Source organism: Dama dama, chromosome 19, assembly GCF_033118175.1.
Source record: "Dama dama isolate Ldn47 chromosome 19, ASM3311817v1, whole genome shotgun sequence".
Lineage (NCBI taxonomy): Eukaryota > Metazoa > Chordata > Mammalia > Artiodactyla > Cervidae > Dama > Dama dama.
In genome coordinates, this window is record NC_083699.1 from 32,975,274 (window position 1) to 32,996,031 (window position 20,758).

Here is a 20,758-nt window from a genome sequence, read left to right on the forward strand (position 1 = left end):
GATTATAGCATAAAATATTATAAAATTATATAGTGATTATATTTGAGATGACGCATGGATTATCAATTTTTTTGTTCCTAGTTATGTATTTATTACAGGGTATATTAGAAAAAATATTATTACAAATCTGTGGCCTTCAAGATATTTTCATTTTGGATGAGGTTATGTTTAAATAAAAAAGATCCAGTGACAAAGAAAAATGTTAGGTATATAAAAGCAAACATGGCATGTGAATATGACAAAAAATAAAGGTGTTAATAAGCAACTGACTAAAAATAGAGAAAGTCTGGCATAGAGTTTTATAGTTTTTAATACACAAAATTATCATCTGATCCACACAAAACCACAACAGAGAGTACATAAGAGACATCATCAAATGCCTTACAGAATATACAGCCATTGAAGTGAAGTGAAATCAGTCGTGTCTGACTCTGCGACCCCATGGACTGTAGCCTACAGGCTCCTCTGTCCATGGGATTTTCCAGGCAAGAATACTGGAGTGGGTTGCCATTGCCTTCTCCAGGAGATCTTCCCAAACCAGGGATTGAACCCAGGTCTCCCGCATTGTAGGCAGACGCTTTAACATCTGAGTCACCAGGGAAGTTCATTACCATTATTCTCAGTCAGTAAGTTTCAAGAAACACAGGAAAAGAGCGACACAATTTTAACTTGTCCTAAGCAAACCTAGGAATCAATATCTGCCTCTAATTCTTTATGAAATTAGGCAGAGTTAAAATATAACAATAGAAAAACTTTTAAATAAAAGTACTTTTCAATATTTTTCCTAAAGTGCTCACAAGCCATCTGTCTAATAATCTGCTCTACAATTTGGCCTAATGCTTGTGAACCTACAATTTCTAGATATACTTTTACACCCACTGTGAAAATTAGAACATTGCCTATCTCCAGTCTTTTGACACTTCTAATACCCAAAATTCCTCTGAGATACTTGGCAATAGCTCCTAAATCACAAATGAATTTTTTTTTTAATTACTCTAAGATGCATGTATTTCATCTGACCCTAAGGACTTGAATTAATTTATACCATCTGCATGCTCTCATCAATTAGTCAATTAACATTCTAAATATTCACTAGGCTCTGAGCAATACTTGTTTCCCCCAGGGAACTCAGAGTGCAGCAGGGAAGAAAGACATGTAAATAAATATGGATTTATTTCAATATAACAAGTGCTACAACAGAAATATTTACAGAATGCTATGTAGATACAGAGAAAAAAACTAGCAATCTGTGCGTGGCTTTTAAAAGGTAGAAATACATGAGTTTAGTCTTAAAGACTGTCCATAAGTTTCCCAGGCAAAAAGGGGCATTCAAACAAAAGGATTAGTAAGTTTAATATTCAGGAAATACTAAGAGGTTTGACAAAGGTGAAGCTCAAAACACATGAATGGAATAGACAGATGAGATCAAAGAAAAGTTCAAAACATACCATGAAGGGCTTTATATGTCATGGTAAGAAGTCTGAACTTAATTTTATAAATTATAGAGAACCCCCAAAAATTTTAAGTGTGGAAAGACATGATTTATTTAAATAGAAAATAACTGGCAGGCATATAGAAGTTGTCTTCTTTACTTAATTGGAGGGTGAGAAGGGAAAATGTGTGCCAAGCAGTAGCAAGAATTTTAAAGAGGCTGCTGAGATAATGCAGGCAAGCAATGGGAACCAGAATCAAGGTGCTATCCTATCCTTTTTGGGACTTCAATTTCTCATCAGCATGTTCTTCTAATTTAATAATTAATTTTGATATTAGGTTGGTGCAAATATAATTACAGTTTTGAACTATGAATCAAAATCAAGACTCAAACATATCTTTATTTGTCAGAATAGCAACCATTTCAATCAACACATTTTTGCCAAAGAAAAATAGTTTGTTTATTCCTGCAGCATAAAGATCCATGTTTCGGGATTCTGTGAATTCTTGGAAAGCATTTTCTGCATCCTGCTGGTTGTGGAAGCATTTCTCTGCAAAAAGTTGTTGAGATGCTCGAAGATCTGGGAGTCTGTTGGTGAGAGGTCAAATGAATATGATGGATGAGGCAAAACTTTGTATCCCAATTTGTTCAACTTTTGAAGTATTGGCTGTGTGATGTACAGTTGGGCACTGTCAAGAAGAATTGGGTCTTTTCTGTTGACCAATGCCAGTTTCAGGCGTTGCAGTTTTTGGTGCATCTCATCTATTTGCTGAGCATAATTCTCAGATGTAATGGTTTCGCCAAGATTCAGAAAGCTGTAGTGGATCAGATGGGCAAGAGACCACCAAACAGTGACCATGACCCTTTCTTGGTGCAAGTTTGGCTTTGGGAAGTGCATTGAAACCTCTTCTCAGTCCAATCACTGAGCTGGTCATCACCAGTTGTCGGGTGTACAATCCACTTTTCATTGCATGTCACAATCCAATCAAGAAATGGTTTGTTGATGTTGCATAGAATAAGATGATACTTCAAAATGATTTTTTTTAATTTGCTATTAGCTCTTGAAGCACCCATTTATCAAGCTTTTTCACCTTTCCAATTTGCTTCAAATGCTGAATGACCATACAACGGTCAATGTTGAGTTCTTCAGCAACTTCTCATGTAGTTGTAAGAGGATCAGCTTTGATGATGGCTCTCAACTGGTTCTTGTCAACTTTCAATGGCTGGCGACTATGCTCTTCATCTTCAAGGCTCTTGTTTCCTTTGCAAAACTTCTTGAACCACCATTGCACTGTATGTTCATTAGCAGTTCCTGGGCCAAATGCATTGTTGATGTTGCAAGTGCTATACACTGCTTTACAACCCATTTTGAACCCAAATAAGGAAATCGCTCAAATTTGCTCTTTGTCTAACATCATTTCCATAGTCTAAAATAAATATGAAATAAGCAGTAAGTAATGTCATTAGCAAAAAAACATAAAGTGAGAAATGCACATTAAAATGATGTATAACATAACCACATTTATTTAGAATGTGTTCCAATATCAAATGGCAAATGTCAACACACAAACGTGATTACTTCTGCACCAACCTAATAGAAGAGGTGGGACAGAGAAGCTTGGCATGCTGCAGTCCATGAGGTGGCAGAAAGTCAGGCAAGACTTGGCAACTGAACAACAACAAATACAAGAGGTGAGAACAATATAGGGGACCAATTCTACTTTTTCTCCATCACCTATTAACATTAGAATTTTCCCCAAGTGAGAATTAGCTATCACCTTCCTTTATTATATTTATTCTAAATGTAATTACAAATATTTACATTTATTCCAAAATTATGTAAAAACTTTTGAACAATCAAGAGCCAAAATTTTGTTAGAATTTTCTATAAACTTCAAACTATATTAGGCTTTTATCTTTCCTGACACTATTATTATAGGTTTCTGTTATCTCTTTGAATTTGATTACATATATGTGATAAAAATTTGCTAGATCCACACCCGCCACCTTCTGTGTCTACCTCCTTATAATTTACTAGTAGCATGCATAAGTGCTCAGTCATGTCTGACTCTTTGCAACCCCATGGACTGTAGCTGGTCAGGCTCCTCTTTCCATGGAATTTTCCAGGCAACAGTACTGGAGTGGGTTGCCATTTCCTGCTCCAGAGGACCTTCCCAACCTAGGAATTGAACCCACATTTTCTTCACTGGCAGTTGGATTTTCTTTTATCATTGCGCCACCTAGGAAGCCCATAATTTACTAATAGCACTCACAGATTCTAGGCAGAAATGCAGATATCTAGACTAAAATTTGCATTTCCCCATTTTAATTATCACTGTGTGTAACCATCTGACTAGTTTCGGCCAACAGAAGTAAAAGGAACTAGTTCGTGCAATTTAAGAGTATCCTTACAGTGTGCAGACATGATGTTCTTCCTTTCTTTCTTGATGGTTGAAGTATAGAAGTAATGACTGGAGCTGGAGCAGCTATATTATACCATGAGGTGACCTTGAAAATAATGTCTACATAGAACAGAACCACAAAATAGGCTAAGTCCATGAGAACCTTATAGAGCATAGACACTGTACCAATCATGGACTACCCACCTACATACTTCAGCAGAAAAATGAATTTCTATCCTATTTAAGCTACTACAACTTAAAGTTCTTCACAGCCAAGTCTAATCCCTAAGTGATAGGTATCTCTCTTAAATTTTAATCTCTTCCGTCTTCTTTTAATGATCATAAAGTGAAAGTAGAAGATAAGGCAAAAACGTCACTGGTACTGGATAAGTGTAGTTACAGTCTGTCACCATATGAGTATATTACAAAATTATTTGAAAGTGAAGATGTAGTCACTCAGTCATGTCTGACTCTTTGAGACCCCATGGACTGCAGTCTGCCAGGCTCCTCTGTCCATGGAATTCTCCAGGTAAGAATACTAGAGTGGGTTCTATTCCCTTCTGCAGGGGATCTTCCTAACCCAGGGATCAAATCAAGGTCTCCTGCACTACAGGCAGATTCCTTACCATCTGAGACACCAGGGAAGCCCATGTAATTATTTACTACAATATATTCCCTCACCTTTCATTTCACACCCATGAGTCATTTATTTTGCAACTGAAGATTTGTACCTCTTAATCTCCCTCATCTATTTCTTTCCTCCTCCTGCTCCTCTTTTCTCTGGCAACCACCTGATTATTCTCTGTGTTTTAACTCTGTTTCTGCTTTGTTATATTTATTCATTTGTTTTGCTTTTTAGATGCCACATAAAAGTGAAATAATATAGTATTTGTCCTTTTCTTTCTGACTCATTTCAGTTAGCATAATACCCTCTAGATCCATTCCTGTTGTTTTAAACAGTAAGATTTCATTCTTTTTTATGACTGAGTAACATTCCATTATATATACATATAGTATATTACATATATATATATAGAGAGAGAGAGGCACTTATGTGCTTTCGTATCTTTCGTTGTTGTTCAGTTGCTAAGTCATGTCCAACTCTTTGCAACCCCATGGACTACAGCATGCCAGGCTTCCCTATCTTGGCTATTGCAAATAAATACTGCAATGAACATAGCAGTATATCTATCTTTTTAATTAGTGTTTTTTTCTTCAGATAAATACCCATAAATGGAATTGCTAGACCATATGGTAGATCTATTTTAATTTTTTGAGGAATCTCCATACTGTTTTTCATGGTGGCTACACCAATTTACATTTCCACTAACATTTGTATGATGGTTCCCTTTTCTCCACATCCTTACCAATACTTGTTATTTGTTTTGTTTTTTATAACAGCCATTCTGACAGGTATGAGTGACATCTCATTGAGGTTTTGAGGATTTGCATTTCCCTGATGATCAGTGATGTTGGGCATCTTTTCATATGCTTGTTGGATATTTGCATGCCTTCTTTAGAAAAATGTCTATTCAGATCAACTACTCATTTTTTATTCAAGTTGTTTGGTTTGGGGTGGGTTTTTTGATATGGGATTATATGAGTTCTCTGTACATATTGCATATTAATCCTTTGTGAGATATATCATTTGTAAATATCTTCTCCTAAGTAGGAAGTCTTTTCCTTTTGTTGAGAATTTCTTAGCTGTTCAAAAATTTTTCAGCTTGATGCAGTCCCATTTGTTTATTTTTATTTTTCTTTCCATTGCCTAAGGAAACATATCTAAAAAACTATTATTATGAACAATGTCAAAGAGTATACTGCCTATTTTTTTCTAGAAGTTTTATGAATTCAGGTATTACATGTAAGTGTTTGTTCTGCTTTGAATTTATTTTTGTGCATGGTGTGAGAGGAGAGTCTAGCTTGATTCTTTTGCATGTAGCTGTCTAGTTTTCCCAACATCATTTATGAGAAGGTTGTCTTTTCCCCACTGTATATTCTTGCTCCCTTCGTCATGTTAATTGACCATAAGTATGTGGGTTTATTTCTGGATTCTCTATTCTATTCCATTGATATGTGTCTTATTTGTGCCAGTAACATATTGTCTTGATTATCACAACCTTGTAGTATAATTTGTAATCAGGGAACATGAAACCTCTGGCTTTCACTTTCTTTCTCAAGATTGTTTTGGTTATTCTGGTTCTTTTGGATTGCCATTCTTCCTTTTAAATTTATTGGTCAAGGAAATCCATTTATCTTTTCAAAAAGCTCTAAGAAATAGACATTCTTAGAAAGATATTTCTAAATTCAAACTGCATGGATTAAAATCTGGCTATATTACTGAAATGTCTGTGTGGCATTTGGAAAATTACTTCTTTTCTAAGCCTCAGTTTCTTTATCTATACAACTGGGATGAATTGTGAGAATTAAATGAGATATTCAATATAAAACACTTGTTACAGTATCTTGTGTACTAGTAACTGTTCAGTAAATAACAACTATCACTACATAGCATGACTTAGTGGTCCAGACATTCTCTCATTTTCTTCCTTTGGTTTTACAAACTTCAAAACAACATGGTCCCTATTATTCATGGTCATTCACACTTTTACACCTTCAAGCAATTTTCTCTCATTGATCAGATTAAGCTCAGACTAGAGGCTTATTCACTGTTTCCTCAACTTTGGGGGCAAAAAAATTCAAAGCACACTACCACTCTTTTGGCTTCTTTGAACAAGGTGCCTCTTCATGCCATTTCATTACTCAATTCTAATTCTAAACCCCATCCCACCCTAATCTTAATAACTATATCCTTGTCTTAATATTTTAAGGTCACTTTCTTCATTACTTATGTTCTGCATTGATATGGAGACATTTAAGGCCAAAGGTGTTATTAATGACCCTCTTCTTTATGTTCTCCAGTGAAAATACAGCTCTTCCACTATGGATCTATCAGTTTTAGACCCACTGTCCTGTATATCATTTGGATTTTAAGTTTTTGAATAAACATTATATATCTATCTCTAAATTCCTTTTAAATCTGAATTGAAAACTCTTTGAAAACTTTGCATGTTTTCTTCCAGATTTTGTAAGATATAGTCCAACTTTCCCAGGTTCTCAACTGGTCTGGAAAAGCGATTTCTATCCCATGACACTATATATTCAGTTAGCTATTCACTTCTAATAACTTTTTTTCCCCCACCATTTGAGTTCTCCAGGATTTCAAAGTCACTTATCAAGTATTCTATATTTCTTTGATGGTTTTGTTTATCACCAGAAGTGAGTAATGGTCAGCAGTTTCAATGTCTTTCAGGTTTTCTATCTTCCTAGTAAATTTTCATGTGGCTAGAGCCAAACCCATCTTCAGTAAAGAGTAAATAAACATTCATCATTAAGACTGCTTACCAGATGATTATTATAGGCTTTCTTAAATAAATAAACTCCTCTGAATTTTTAATGCTAACTTTTAAAAAAATATGAAAACAATTTCAATGAGACTTCCAATCACAGAGCTAATAAGTAACAACCATAATTAAAAAGCAATGTTCTTTCTTCTACACTATACTATCACAAAATTTAAACAACTCCCAGCCCCAAGCTCTTAAAAATCTAGTCAGAGACTAAAATTAATACATATAATAATATAATAAACTTTAAGACTATAAATAATATTATACTAAGTTGTAAAAATCATTATGGACTAAATATAATGTCAATACTAAAATATGGACACAATACTGTAAGAAAAAGAGGTTGTATAGCTCAAAAAGATTAGTAATGATTTCATGAAGAAGGTAAAATTTTAACTGTGAATTTAATAATGTGTGCTGTGTGCTCAGTCATCCACAACTCTTTGTGACCCCTTGGAGTGCAGCCCGCCAAGCTCCTCTGTCCTGGTATTCTCCCAGCAAGAATATTGGAGTTGGGTAGCCATTCCCTTCTCCTGGGGATTTCCTGATGCAGGGAGCTACCAGAGAAGCCCAATTTAAGAACGGTAACCATTCAATAGGCAATAGGTTAGAGGAAGGTTTACCATTAACATTAAGGCATCTACTAGGCATTCCCACGACACATTCCTCAGAGAGTGAGGACACCAGACTAACAGAGAAAGAGTCCTGTTTCATCATCAATATTGTTCTCTAAGTAAAAATGACTCAAGTATGGTGGACCTTGAGGGTCAGACACTGAGTGAGTGGGACACACCAGTGTTTCCCTAACTGAAACTCTACAGGCACAGCCCCAATAGTCCACAACATTTTCCACAAGAATTTTTAAATTTTATATTTTCATTTATTTCATTGTCTAAACAAATATTTATAATTGATAGATTTATCCTTATGACTGCCTCAATATCAAGTACTGACAAGAGTTCAGCACCCACATCTTGTATGTATGTAATTATATTGGTGCTAATTACTTTAATTATTGAAGATTCCTGAGAACAAAATAGAAGCTGATTCAAAAATTTTATATTCACATGAAACAAGGTCTAAATTGCATCATAGAGTAGTGTATGAATAAAAGTTCTGAGACTACTCAAATAGAAAAACAACTATATCATAAAGTGACATAGGCATAGTAAGTGCAAAAAGCCAAGTTATAAAATCAATACTGTATTCACATGGTGACAGAGTTTGGTTTTAGTAAAACATTACACATCTTATTAAATTTTGCTAATGGAAATTTTACTAAATTTTAACCTTTGCTTATATTAAATATACTAATTTGCTTTTACGCTTGTATAAGAACTACAAACATAAGGGGGTTATATATCATTTTCTATTTATTTTAATTTAATAAAAATAATTTGTCAGCATTGAACATTTATGAAAAAATTTCTTGTCTTTAAAAAGTGGTCTATCTAAAGGACTGGAAATGTATATCTTGATCTGAATGGTAGCTACCTGAATGAACAGATATTTAGAAATCCATTGAACTGGACACAAAATTTATGGACTTCACTCTAACTATATTATATCTCAATGAAAAAGTGAAAAAACTCAAATAAATAAATAAAGTAGTATGTATATTTCCTGTGTATGAGGAAACATTGGTACAAAAGCTTTAGAATGCTGCTGCTACTGCTGCTAAGTCACTTCAGTCGTGTCCGACTCTGTGCGACCCCATAGACGGCAGCCCACCAGGCTCCTCCATCCCTGAGATTCTCCAGGCAAGAACACTGGAATGGGTTGCCATTTTCTTCTCCAATGCATGCAGGCATGCATGCTAAGTCGCTTCAGTAGTGTCTGACTCTGTGCAACCCCATAGACGGCAGCCCACCAGGCTCCTTTGTCCACAGGGTTCTCTAGGCAAGAATGCTGGAGTGGGTTGCCGTGTCCTTCTTCAGCTTTAGAACAGGCAGATTTAACTCCTATTGCATGCAATTCTGCCACTTAATAGCTGAGTAACCTGCGGGCGCAAGAGGGCTGAGAAGAGCTACTCCGTGTTCAAGGGGAGGCCGTGAGAAGATTCCCCTCGTTCAAGGTAAGGAGAAGTGGCTGCCCTTTGCTGGAGCAGCCGTGAAGAGATACCCCACGTCCAAGGTAAGAGAAACCCAAGTGGGACAGTAGGAGTTACGAGAGGGCATCAGAGGGCAGACACACTAAAACCATAATCACAGAAAACTAGCCAATCTGATCACACGGACCACAGTCTTGTCTAACTCAATGAAACTAAGCCATGGCGCGTGGGGCCACCCAAGACAGTCAGGTCATGGCAGAGAGGTCTGACAGAGTGTGGTTCGCTGGAGAAGGGAATGGCAAACCACTTCAGTATTCTTGCCTTGAGAACCCCATGAACAGTATGAAAAAGCAAAATAATAGGATACTAAAAGAGGAACTCCCCAGGTTGGTAGGTGCCCAATATGCTACTGGAGATCAGTGGAGAAATAACTCCAGAAAGAATGAAGGGATGGAGCCAAAGCAAAAACAATACCCAGTTGTGGATGTGACTGGTGATAGAAGCAAGGTCTGATGCTGTAAAGAGCAATATTGCATGGGAACCTGTAATGTTAGGTCCATGAATCAAGGTAAATTGGAAGTGGTCAAACAGAAGATGGCAAGAGTGAATGTCGACATTCTAGGAATCAAGGAACTAAAATGGACTGGAATGGGTGAATTTAACTCAGATGACCATTATATCTACTACTGTGGGCAGGAATCCCTTAGAAGAAATGGAGTAGCCATCATAGTCAACAAAAGAGTCTGAAATTCAGTACTTGGATGCAATCTCAAAAATGACAGAATGATCTCTGTTCATTTCGAAGGCAAACCACTCAGTATCACAGTCATCCAAGCATATGCCCCAACCAGTAATGCTGAAGAAGCTGAAGTTGAATGCTTCTATGAAGACCTACAAGACCTTTTAGAACTAACACCCAAAAAAGATGTCCTTTTCCTTATAGGGGACTGGAATGCAAAAGTAGGAAGTCAAGAAACACCTGTAGTAACAGGCAAATTTGGCCTTGGAGTACAGAATGAAGCAGGGCAAAGGCTAATAGAGTTTTGCCAAGAGAACCCACTGGTCATAGCAAACACCCTCTTCCAACAACACAAGAGAAGACTCTACACATGGACATCACCAGATGGTCAACACCAAAATCAGATTGAGTATACACTGTGCAGCCAAAGATAGAGAAGCTCTATACAGTCAGCAAAAACAAGACCAGGAGCTGACTGTGGCTCAGCTCATGAGCTCCTTATTGCCAAATTCAGATTTAAACTAAAGAAAGTAGGGAAAACCACTAGACCATTCAGGTATGACCTAAATCAAGTTCCTTATGAGTATACAGTGGAAGTGAGAAATAGATTTAAGGGACTAGATCTGATAGACAGAGAGCCTGATGAACTATGGATGGAGGTTCATGACATTGTACAAGAGACAGGGATCAAAACCATCCCCATGGAAAAGAAATGCAAAAAGGCAAAATGGTTGTCTGAGGAGGCCTTACAAATAGCTGTGAAATGAAGAGAAGTGAAAAGCAAAGGAGAAAAGGAAAGATATTCCCATTTGAATGCAGAGTTCCAAAGAAGAGTCAGGAGAGATAAGAAAGCCTTCCTCAGTGATCAATGCAAAGAAATAGAGGAAAACAACAGAATGGGAAAGACTAGAGATCTCTTCAAGAAAATTAGAGATACCAAGGGAACATTTCATGCAAAGATGGGCTTGATAAAGGACAGAAATGGTATGGACCTAACAGAAGCAGAAGATATTAAGAAGAGGTGGCAAGAATACACAGAAGAACTGTATGAGAAAGATCTTCATGACCCAGATAATCACAATGGTGTGTTCACTCACCTAGAGCCAGACATCCTGGAATGTGGGTCAAATGGGCCTTGGAAAGCATCACTATAAACAAAGCTAGTGGAGGTGATGGAATTTCAGTTGAGCTATTTCAAATTCTGAAAGATGATGCTGTGAAAGTGCTACACTCAATATGTCACAAATTTGGAAAACTCAGCAGTGGCCACAGGACTGGAAAAGGTCAGTTTTCATTCCAATCCCAAAGAAAGGCAATCCCAAAGAATGCTCAAACTACCGCACGATTGCACTCATCTCACACACTAGTAAAGTAATGCTCAAAATTCTCTAAGCCAGGCTTCAGCAATACGTGAACTGTGAACTTTCAGATGTTCAAGGTGGTTTTAGAAAAGGCAGAGGAACCAGAGATCAAATTGCCAACATCTGCTGGATCATCTAAAAAGCAAGAGAGTTCCAGAAAAATATCTATTTCTGCTTTATTGACTATACCAAAGCCTTTGACTGTGTGGATCACAATAAACTGTGGGAAATTCTGAAAGAGATGGGAATACCAGACCACCTGACCTGCCTCCTGAGAAATCTGTATGCAGGTTAGGAAGCAACAGTTAGAACTGGACATGGAACAACATACTGGTTCCAAATAGGAAAAGAAGTACATCAAGGCTGTATATTGTCACCCTGCTTATTTAACTTATATGCAGAGTACATCATGAGAAACGCTGGGCTGGAAGAAACACAAACTGGAATCAAGATTGCTGGGAGAAATATCAGTAACCTCAGATATGCAGACGACACTACCCTTATGGCAGAGAGTGAAGAGGAACTAAAGAGCTTCTTGATGAAAGTGAAAGAGGAGAGTGAAAACATTGGCTTAAAGCTCAACATTCAGAAAACTAAGATCATGGCATCCAGTCCCATCACTTCATGGGAAATAGATGGGGAGATAGTGGAAACAGTGTCAGACTTTATTTTGGGGGGCTCCAAAATCACTGCAAATGGTGATTGCAGTCATGAAATTAAAAGATGCTTACTCCTTGGAAGGAAAGTTATGACTAACCTAGATAGCATATTAAAAAGCAGAGACATTACTTTGCCAACAAATGTCCATCTGGTCAAAGCTATGGTTTTCCCAGTGGTCTTGTATGGATGTGAGCGTTGGACTGTGAAGAAAGCTGAGTGCTGAAAAATTGATGCTTTTTAACTGTGGTGTTGGAGAAGACTCTCGAGAGTCCCTTGGACTGCAAGGAGATCCAATCAGTCCATCCTAAAGGAGATCAGTCCCGGGTGTTCATTGGAAGGACTGATGCTGAAGCTGAAACTCCAATACTTTGGCCACCTCATGTGAAGAGTTGACTCATTGAAAAGACCCTGATGCTGGGAGGGATTGGGGGCAGGAGGAGAAGGGGATGACAGAGGATGAGATGGTTGGATGGCATCACCGACTTGATAGACATGGGTTTGAGTAGACTCCGGGAGTTGCTGATGGACAGGGAGGCCTGGCATGCTGTGATTCATGGAGTCGCAAAGAGTCGGATATGACTGAGTGACTGAACTGAACTGAACCTGAGATAGGCGTCTTAACCAGCACAATGTATATTTTCTCTATCTAAAAAATTGAGGATAATAACAGATCCTTGTAAGATGTTGTGAAGGTTGCAGGGAAATTTTGCAGTTAAAATACAAGAAAAAAAAAAAAAGATCTAATATATAGTGGCGCTCACTAAACAACAGTGATAAAATAAAAGAAGGAAGGGAGGAAAGGAGGGAAAGGGAAGCCAAGAAGCTTTGGCTTAACATGATACATACATGTGCACTCACACACAATCATTGTACACAAGATTTTGAAGGTTTTGAGTAAAGGAAGAAGATAATAGAAATAGGTTTTTAAAAACCATGATCTGACAGTATTATTAAGGAAGGGTTAGAGCTGACACCACAGTTTAGGAAGTCTACTAAAATTCACCATAACTTTCAATAACCAAACTGTATAAATCAGTAAATTACATATCCTGCAGTGATATTTTAGAGAGCTTCAAAAACTATTCAGTTTATCTAGATTTTCCTCCAAGGTTCAAAAAACATTTATTAAGTACCTTTTGAACTGCTACAGAACTAATAAAATAGGCCATGGTTCTGCTTTCCCAGGAACATATGAGTTAAATGAATAGACACATTAAACAAATTAATAAGATAGAAAAAATTACATGCTCATTTTAGATTCAAGTAAAAAAAATAGATATGGACTTTAAAAACTCAGGGTATCTATTTTCAACACTGTTTAGATACCAAAAGTGGCAGAGGAATGGCAGGATTATATTTCAGATAAGGTGGTCAGCAGAAGTCTCTCTCAGAAGATAATATTCACATAGAAGTAGATGAAGAAGCTAACCAAATGGATGTTTAGAGGAAAAGCATTCCAGACTTATGCAAAGAAACAAGTTGGGTGTGTTCAAGGAAAAGGAAGAAACAGAACGAGCTAAAGAAAAGGAACAGCAGAAAATGAGATCAAAGAAATAGTGAGGTACAGATCAAGGGGAATAAACACACCATGATAGGAACACCTCATTTAGTTCTAAATGAGATGAGAAACCATTGGAGAATTCTTAGTAAAGGAGTAACCTAATCTAACATGAGGTTTTCAATGATTACCCTGGCTGCTGTTTTGAGAAGGAACTGCAGAGGGAAAGGATAGAGGTGGGGAGAACATTTGGTAAAGCAATTCAGTAAGTAGAGAGCATAATACAAGTTTCCTTCTCTTTTCCCAGTGAAAGGACCCCTAGAAAACCACTCTTAAGGACTGAGAGAACCTTAGAATAGGAGAGACAAACACCTCACATCCAGGGGTGGGGTTTTGCTGAACCACAAAATCCAGAGGCCCATCTCGATTTTACCACCAAAACTGCAACTCTGAGACAATGTAACTGACATGAAACCCCTGGCATTTGGGAGTATCTGAGAATAGGAAGATGTATGCTTACTTCCTACATGAAGATTATAAAGTGTCTGTAGTTACACAGGATGGCAGCAAAGAGAGGAGGCAAAGGGGAAACAGCCTACTTTCCCCCTGTTGAGGCAAGAATGTGAATTCCTGTGAGCCAACAGAAGACCGCAGAAGATAATCAGGCTCAAGCTACCCCACATAGACTAATTTTTCACCGGGAATAGAGAAACTTAGGAAGAAGAAGGAGAAGATTTAGGTCTAGGGACAGGGGCTGAGGTTAGATCGTAACAGCTTAGCTTGAGTACACTGGTTGCACAGTAGCTTCTCTTTAGGGGACACTTAGACCCCCTGGAGATGGAAATGGCAAGTCACTCCAGTACCCTTGCCTGTGAAATTCCATGGAGAAATGAGGCTGGCGAGGCACAGTCAATGGGGTCACAAAGGAGTCAGACATGACTTAGCAACTAAACAACAACCACAACAACCAGGTTACACATAAATGTTTTCACTTTTTCCCATACTCTTCCTTATCTCACCAGCTATGCAGGAAGTACAGAAAAGGTAGGAAAGAAGTAAAAAATAAGAACATCTAATTAAAGAACAAGTTCTGCCCCACTTTTATTTCATGAACCCTAACTTCTACTATTCTGTGCCATAAGTATCTTGGAAAAAATCATACCCAGAGACTCACTTGTCTTCAAGGCCATTCCTAGACATTTCTCATTACAACTTATCTTGCATTATAAGGACTCAAGGTAGTTTGCAATAATATTTACAGACAACATGATAGCCAATTAGGGAAACAAAGTTTTTTTTCTAAACAGAACGTAGAGAAAAGAAGGTCATTCCTGTCTTCCAACTAAATGTTGCTGTCTTTATTTGATTTTGACAGAATTCATCTGCAGCTGATTACACAAAGTATAACAATGATTTCTGTATACCCGTGGAGAGATTTTTTTAAATGAGGCTTTAAAGTTTCAGTTACTCAGTATCCATGCACAGATAGCCATATAAATGAATGATAGATGGATAAATGATACACAGAGAATACATAAATGATAGAGGATATTGATGATTAGTGTATTGATTATATAGACGACTTGAATGGATATAGATTCATTCATTCAACAAGTACTTAACTGAGTATTTACTCTGTGGTAGGCACTGAGTATTCAGTGGATTCCTTACAATCCAAAGAGAGAGATATTTTAAAAGTAAACACAAATTATTATACAATTGTGAATTCAGATACCTGCTATAAAACAAAAGAACAAGACACTGTGACAAAGGATCATTTACATTTGGGGCATAGGGAAAAAGTCTCTGAGCAAGTGACATTTAAGTTGATAACTGAAAGGGAAAAAAGGAACTAGCAGATGAAGAGTCAGAAAAAAGTCCCTGATGTAGAAAAGTTTAGAGTTGCCAAAAATTTAGAGAGCTAGTATGACAGGAACTTAGAATAGTGAACAACAGCATAAGATAAAGTTAGATGAAAGGTCAAACATGTGCCTTATGGACATCCAGAGATTTGTTAGACTTTCCAAAGCCCTTGTTCTAATTTTATCCCAAGTATAATGAGAAAACTTTGATGGGTTTAAACTTTGAAGACCCATATTTAAAAAGATCAGCTGGGCTGAGGGTTGTGTGGGAGAACTGATTGATTAAGAGACAAAATAGAGAAATGTAAGAACATTATTACAAGAAATACTTATGTCTTGAATTAGATGAAAGCAGTGAAAGTGTAGAAAACAAAGGCCCATTTCCTCCTGATTTCCTCTCACATGCTTGTGAGAGACAAGTTTGTGACAGCTTCTACTACCACTTCTATGCTGATGACTCCCAAATTTCTCTCCCTGGGTGCAATTTCTTTCCTAAATTCCCAACACTCACAGTACCTCTCCATATCCAATTGCTTAATGTGCATTTCCTTTCAGACAGCACAAATTCAAAGGGAATTCACCATCTTCCTCTCCAAACCTGCTGCACTTATGACTTCTCATCATTCTCCCCGTTACTTGGAATCGAAACTTTGGCATCACCTTTGATGTTTCCCTTTCTCTCCATCTCCCAAGCCTAGGAGAAAGAAGCATTAAGGAGTACATGCTCTGGAGCCATAATACTGAGCCCAGTGGATTGGAACAATGTTACAAGCCATTTACACGGTATATAGGTGCCATCGCTATGCTCTAGACTCCTGTATGCCCTGGAAAATGTAGGAATCCTAGCTGATCATGGGACAGTCTGTCCATATCAAATAAACATAGCAACACTGAGTCAGAGAATGGATATCTGATCTTCCTTGGTTGTGAGTGGAGGAAAACTGTTTTCCTAAATTGACTACAGTTTTCTCAATGAACAGTGTGCAGATTACCACAGTCCTTCTTACATTCAAAACAGTCATAAATAGTGAACTATGGTGGCCCTGAAGGAAGATGATCTATTTTTTTGGTTTAGATTTTTCAAGAAAATCTAAAACCCAACCCAACTAAAGTTAGAACTGAAGGTTCAGAAAGGACTGACATAGTCTTGGTAGTTATAAGAAAGTGAGAATAGGTGAGATCACCAAGGAAGAGGACTTTAAGTGAGACAAGCCAGTGATTAAAGACAGTACCTGCATATAGCAGAAATGAGTAAGAACTAGAACCCATGAAGGATTCAGAACAGCAAAAGTTAGATAGAGTGGTAATGATCTTCCCTTTGCCTCTTCCAGATCCATTCTCCACTTGTTCTATGTGGGGAAGAGGTTTATGTATGAGCCTGTAGAGATAATATCTATGAACTCTCTTTTCCCCCTGGTTTCAGTTTGATACAGCAAAAATAAAAAAGAAGAAAGAGATGTTGGAGTATTTATCCCTCTGAAATTTTTCCATGGACTGGACTGTCACCCTTGACTAAAGGCCACAGCTCCTTCCAGCAACAGGCCATTATTATTACACCCAGATTTTTGTACTATCCTTCCTACCTCCTGCCCCTACACTTTATAAACTGTCACTTTATTATATGAGTGTAATTGTGGGGGAAAAAAAAGGAAAAATTTTGGATTACATGCTTAAAAACCCAGTTGTTGTTTTGTTGAATGTGACAAGAAGCTGTCTCCAGTGGACATCCTTATCCCCATCCTGGTTTCTTTTCAGGGGCTGATTAACTAGTGTTTGTAAGTATTTCAGCTGACTTCAAGGATACAAGCAAGGACCTAACTACATTATCTCAGGAAAGAGTTCCACTAATGTCTAAAATAATTGGGGAATGAGGAGTGGAGTGGAAGAGTGGCAAAGAATCACAAGGGAGCCAACCTTCTTTTACTATTTTGAGAGACAGGAGATTTTCAAGCTCAGCAAGCCTCCCATTCTGCAGTGAACCTAATTAAAGTAAACAGAATTTTAAAATGAACCAAAACCAATTAGGCAGCAGGAGCTAACATTCTCTTCAATTATTGTATGAGGTCATATCTCACAGTTATGTACTGAACACCTTTCTCTTTATTCAATTTATCTTCCCATCCACTTCCCTTGTCAGAGTACTCAAGAACAAAGAGACCCCAGACCATCCATGGTCTGTGCCAGCCTAAACCTGCCTAGACCACTTCTCTTGCCCTGTGCACAAACAGATGCTATCATACCAAATGGCCAACTCACAACATGGAACTGAGAGAAGCAGGGTGGCAGCTGGAAACACACACACACACGAGGAGAGAGTCGTGCATTTTTAATGCTAATTTTGTGGCCAGAACTGATACTTCTTGGCAGTTCGTAAACTTACGATATGACTGCTGAGACTACTCTATATCTGAAAATGGAGAATTGCTACTATTTTCATAATAAAATGAATAGTCCCTGCCAATAATGTCATATCAATTCCAAGAAAAGTTGGGGGTTTGGAGGTGGGGGGTAAAAGAGATTAGATACAGCAAATGAAATACTATAATTATTATGTAAATACCACTAAAGGAAGTGTCTGGTAAAACTACAGAACAACTCAAACACAGATATCATAATGCATGTCAGTCTAAAAGTAAGTGGGAAAACTTTTTATGTTTTTAAAAATATAGCTCATAGTACATTCAAGGGGGTACATCTGAAGATTTGGAAATTTATATAATAGTTGTTAAATAATTCACATATAATAATAATGTGTATACAGCAATATTAACACACCTCTTTCAGAATTGGAAAGATTTTACAATAAATATAATGACATAGAAGAACTGAATGTAAAAATAAACTAAATTTAATAAATGTATATAAAATGTTTCACCTCTCAAATTCTTGTTCCTTTTATACTTATGTCCATTCATAAAATCTATCATGTATAAGTTCCTAAAAGTAGAATCTAAACTTATCGTGCAATAAAAATGAAAATGATTAAAAAGTGACCAGAAAAAAAAGTTAACCACTTAGAAATTAACATTCATGCTTCTAAATAACCTTATGATCAAAGAAGAAATTAAAACTGAAAATTTCTTGAAAACATGAAAAGATGAACCCTTGACAATATTTAATTAGCCAACAAACATTTATTGAGCACCTGCAATGGCAAAAAAGCACTTTGCCAAGCAAGTAAGGATGTGAAGACAAATGTGAGGGACTTCTCTGGTCTTCCTTTCCAACTGAGCTATTTCAGCTTCCCTGGTGAGTCAGAGAGTAAAGAATCTGCCTGCAGTGCAAGAGACCTGGGTTTAATACCCCTGTCAGGAAGATCCCCTGGAGAAGGACATGGAACCCACTCTAATATTCTTGACTGAGTGACTAACACTTTCACTTTCCTGGTGGTCCAGTGGCTAAGACTCCAAACTCCCAGGGAGCCTGGGTTCAATCCCTGGTCAGGAGAAACTAGATTCCACATACCACAACTAAAAGACCCTCTGTGCTGCAACAAATATCAAAGATCCCACATGCTGCAACTAAGACCTTGGCACAGCCAAACAAATAAATGTATTAAAAAAAAAAAATTTGAGTCCTCTGAGACCATCACAGACTGTAATGAAAATATATGCTGAGGACGATGGGAATCCACATTAATTCCAATTAATCATAATACAGAAGGAAAAAAAGCTGCATTTGAATAAATCAGTTCTTGGGAAATGTGCTGGTCTTCATTAGATAGCGAAAGTGAAGGGAGGCACACATTCCATGCTGCAAGAAGGTACAAAGACACAGAGTCATAAACGTGGAATGGGTGAAACACAGAAGTACAACTAACCCGTTAGAAGCTGAATCTGTAATGGTAAGATTAAGGGTGGCATCACCGACACAATAGACATGGGTTTGGGTGGACTCCGAGAGTTGGTGATGGACAGGGAGGCCTGGCGTGCTGCGGTTCATGGGGTTGCAAAGAGTCGGACACGACTGAGTGACTGAACTGAACTGAAAGATTAAAATAAGCTGTGGATGGCCTTAGATACTCAAGCTTCAAAGTGCAAAGCTCCTGAAGATCTGCAAATCTTAAGCAGAAGATTCTGACTCAGTAGGTGAAGGATAGGTTCTGAGAGTCTGCACTTCTAATAAGCTCCCAGACCATGGCAGTAATGCTGGTGTGAACAATCTTTGATCTGCAAGGTAATAAAGGATTTAAGGGTGGAATTCATGGTGATTTAGTGTCCTTGGAGAAAGGCAATGAAATGTAGCCACTGAAAAACAATCTTTGTAATCAGAGAGAATAGGAGTTAAATTACACTTCCTTCACATATTAGCTGTGTAATATTTGGCAATTTATCTTTGGAGCTTTAGTTTCCTCACTTAAAAAGTGAGAAAATAATTATTAACCCAGAGTATTGTTAGTATTACATGAGATAATGATTGTAAATAACTTGGGATAATACAAAGAAAAAAGTAAATACTCGATTTGTTGTAACATTACTTCCTGGACCTTTAACATGAGGGGGCTCCTTTCCTTTGTTGCTCTCCTTAAGCAGAAAATTGCTAATTTTTTCTTCTTTTCCTTTTTTCATTCTTTATTGTGCTAAGTCTTTCCTTTATACTGTGTAACTCCCAAAAGAACCATTTAAAAACAAAAGCTATTATGTTTACTATTTTGCTCTTGTTCAGTCACTCAGTCATGTCCAACTCTTTGCGATTCCATGGACTGCAGCAAACCAGGCATCCCTGTCCTTCATCATCGCCTGGAGCTTGCTCAGACTCATGTCCATTGAGTCAGTGATGCCATCCAACCATCTCATCCTCTGACGTACCCTTCTTTTGTCTTCAATCTTTCCCAGCATCAGGGTCTTTTCTAATGAGTCAGCTTTTTGCATCAGGTGGCCAAAGTATTGGAGTTTCAGCTTCAGCATCAGTTCTTGCAAAGAATATTCAGGGTTGATTTCCTTTAGGATTGACTGGTTTGAGTGCCTTGCTGTCCCAGAGACTCTCAAGAGAGTTCCAAAGAATAACAAGGAGAGATAAGAAAGCCTTCCTAAGATGTTTACTATATTTTCACACTGTTGGCATTAAATTAGAGCTAAACTCAAAGCTTTCTTGGAGCTTTTTTTCATTTTTAATTGCAGTATCACATATAACATTGGTTTAGTTTTAGGAATACAACATAATTATCTGATATATTTATGGACTACAAAACGATTACCAATAATAAATTTAGTTAACATACATAACCACACATAGTTACAAATTGTTTCTTGTGATAAGAACTTTTAAGATCTACTTTCTAGCAACTTTCAAATATACAATACAGTATTATTAACTATAATTACCATGCTGTACATTAATCACT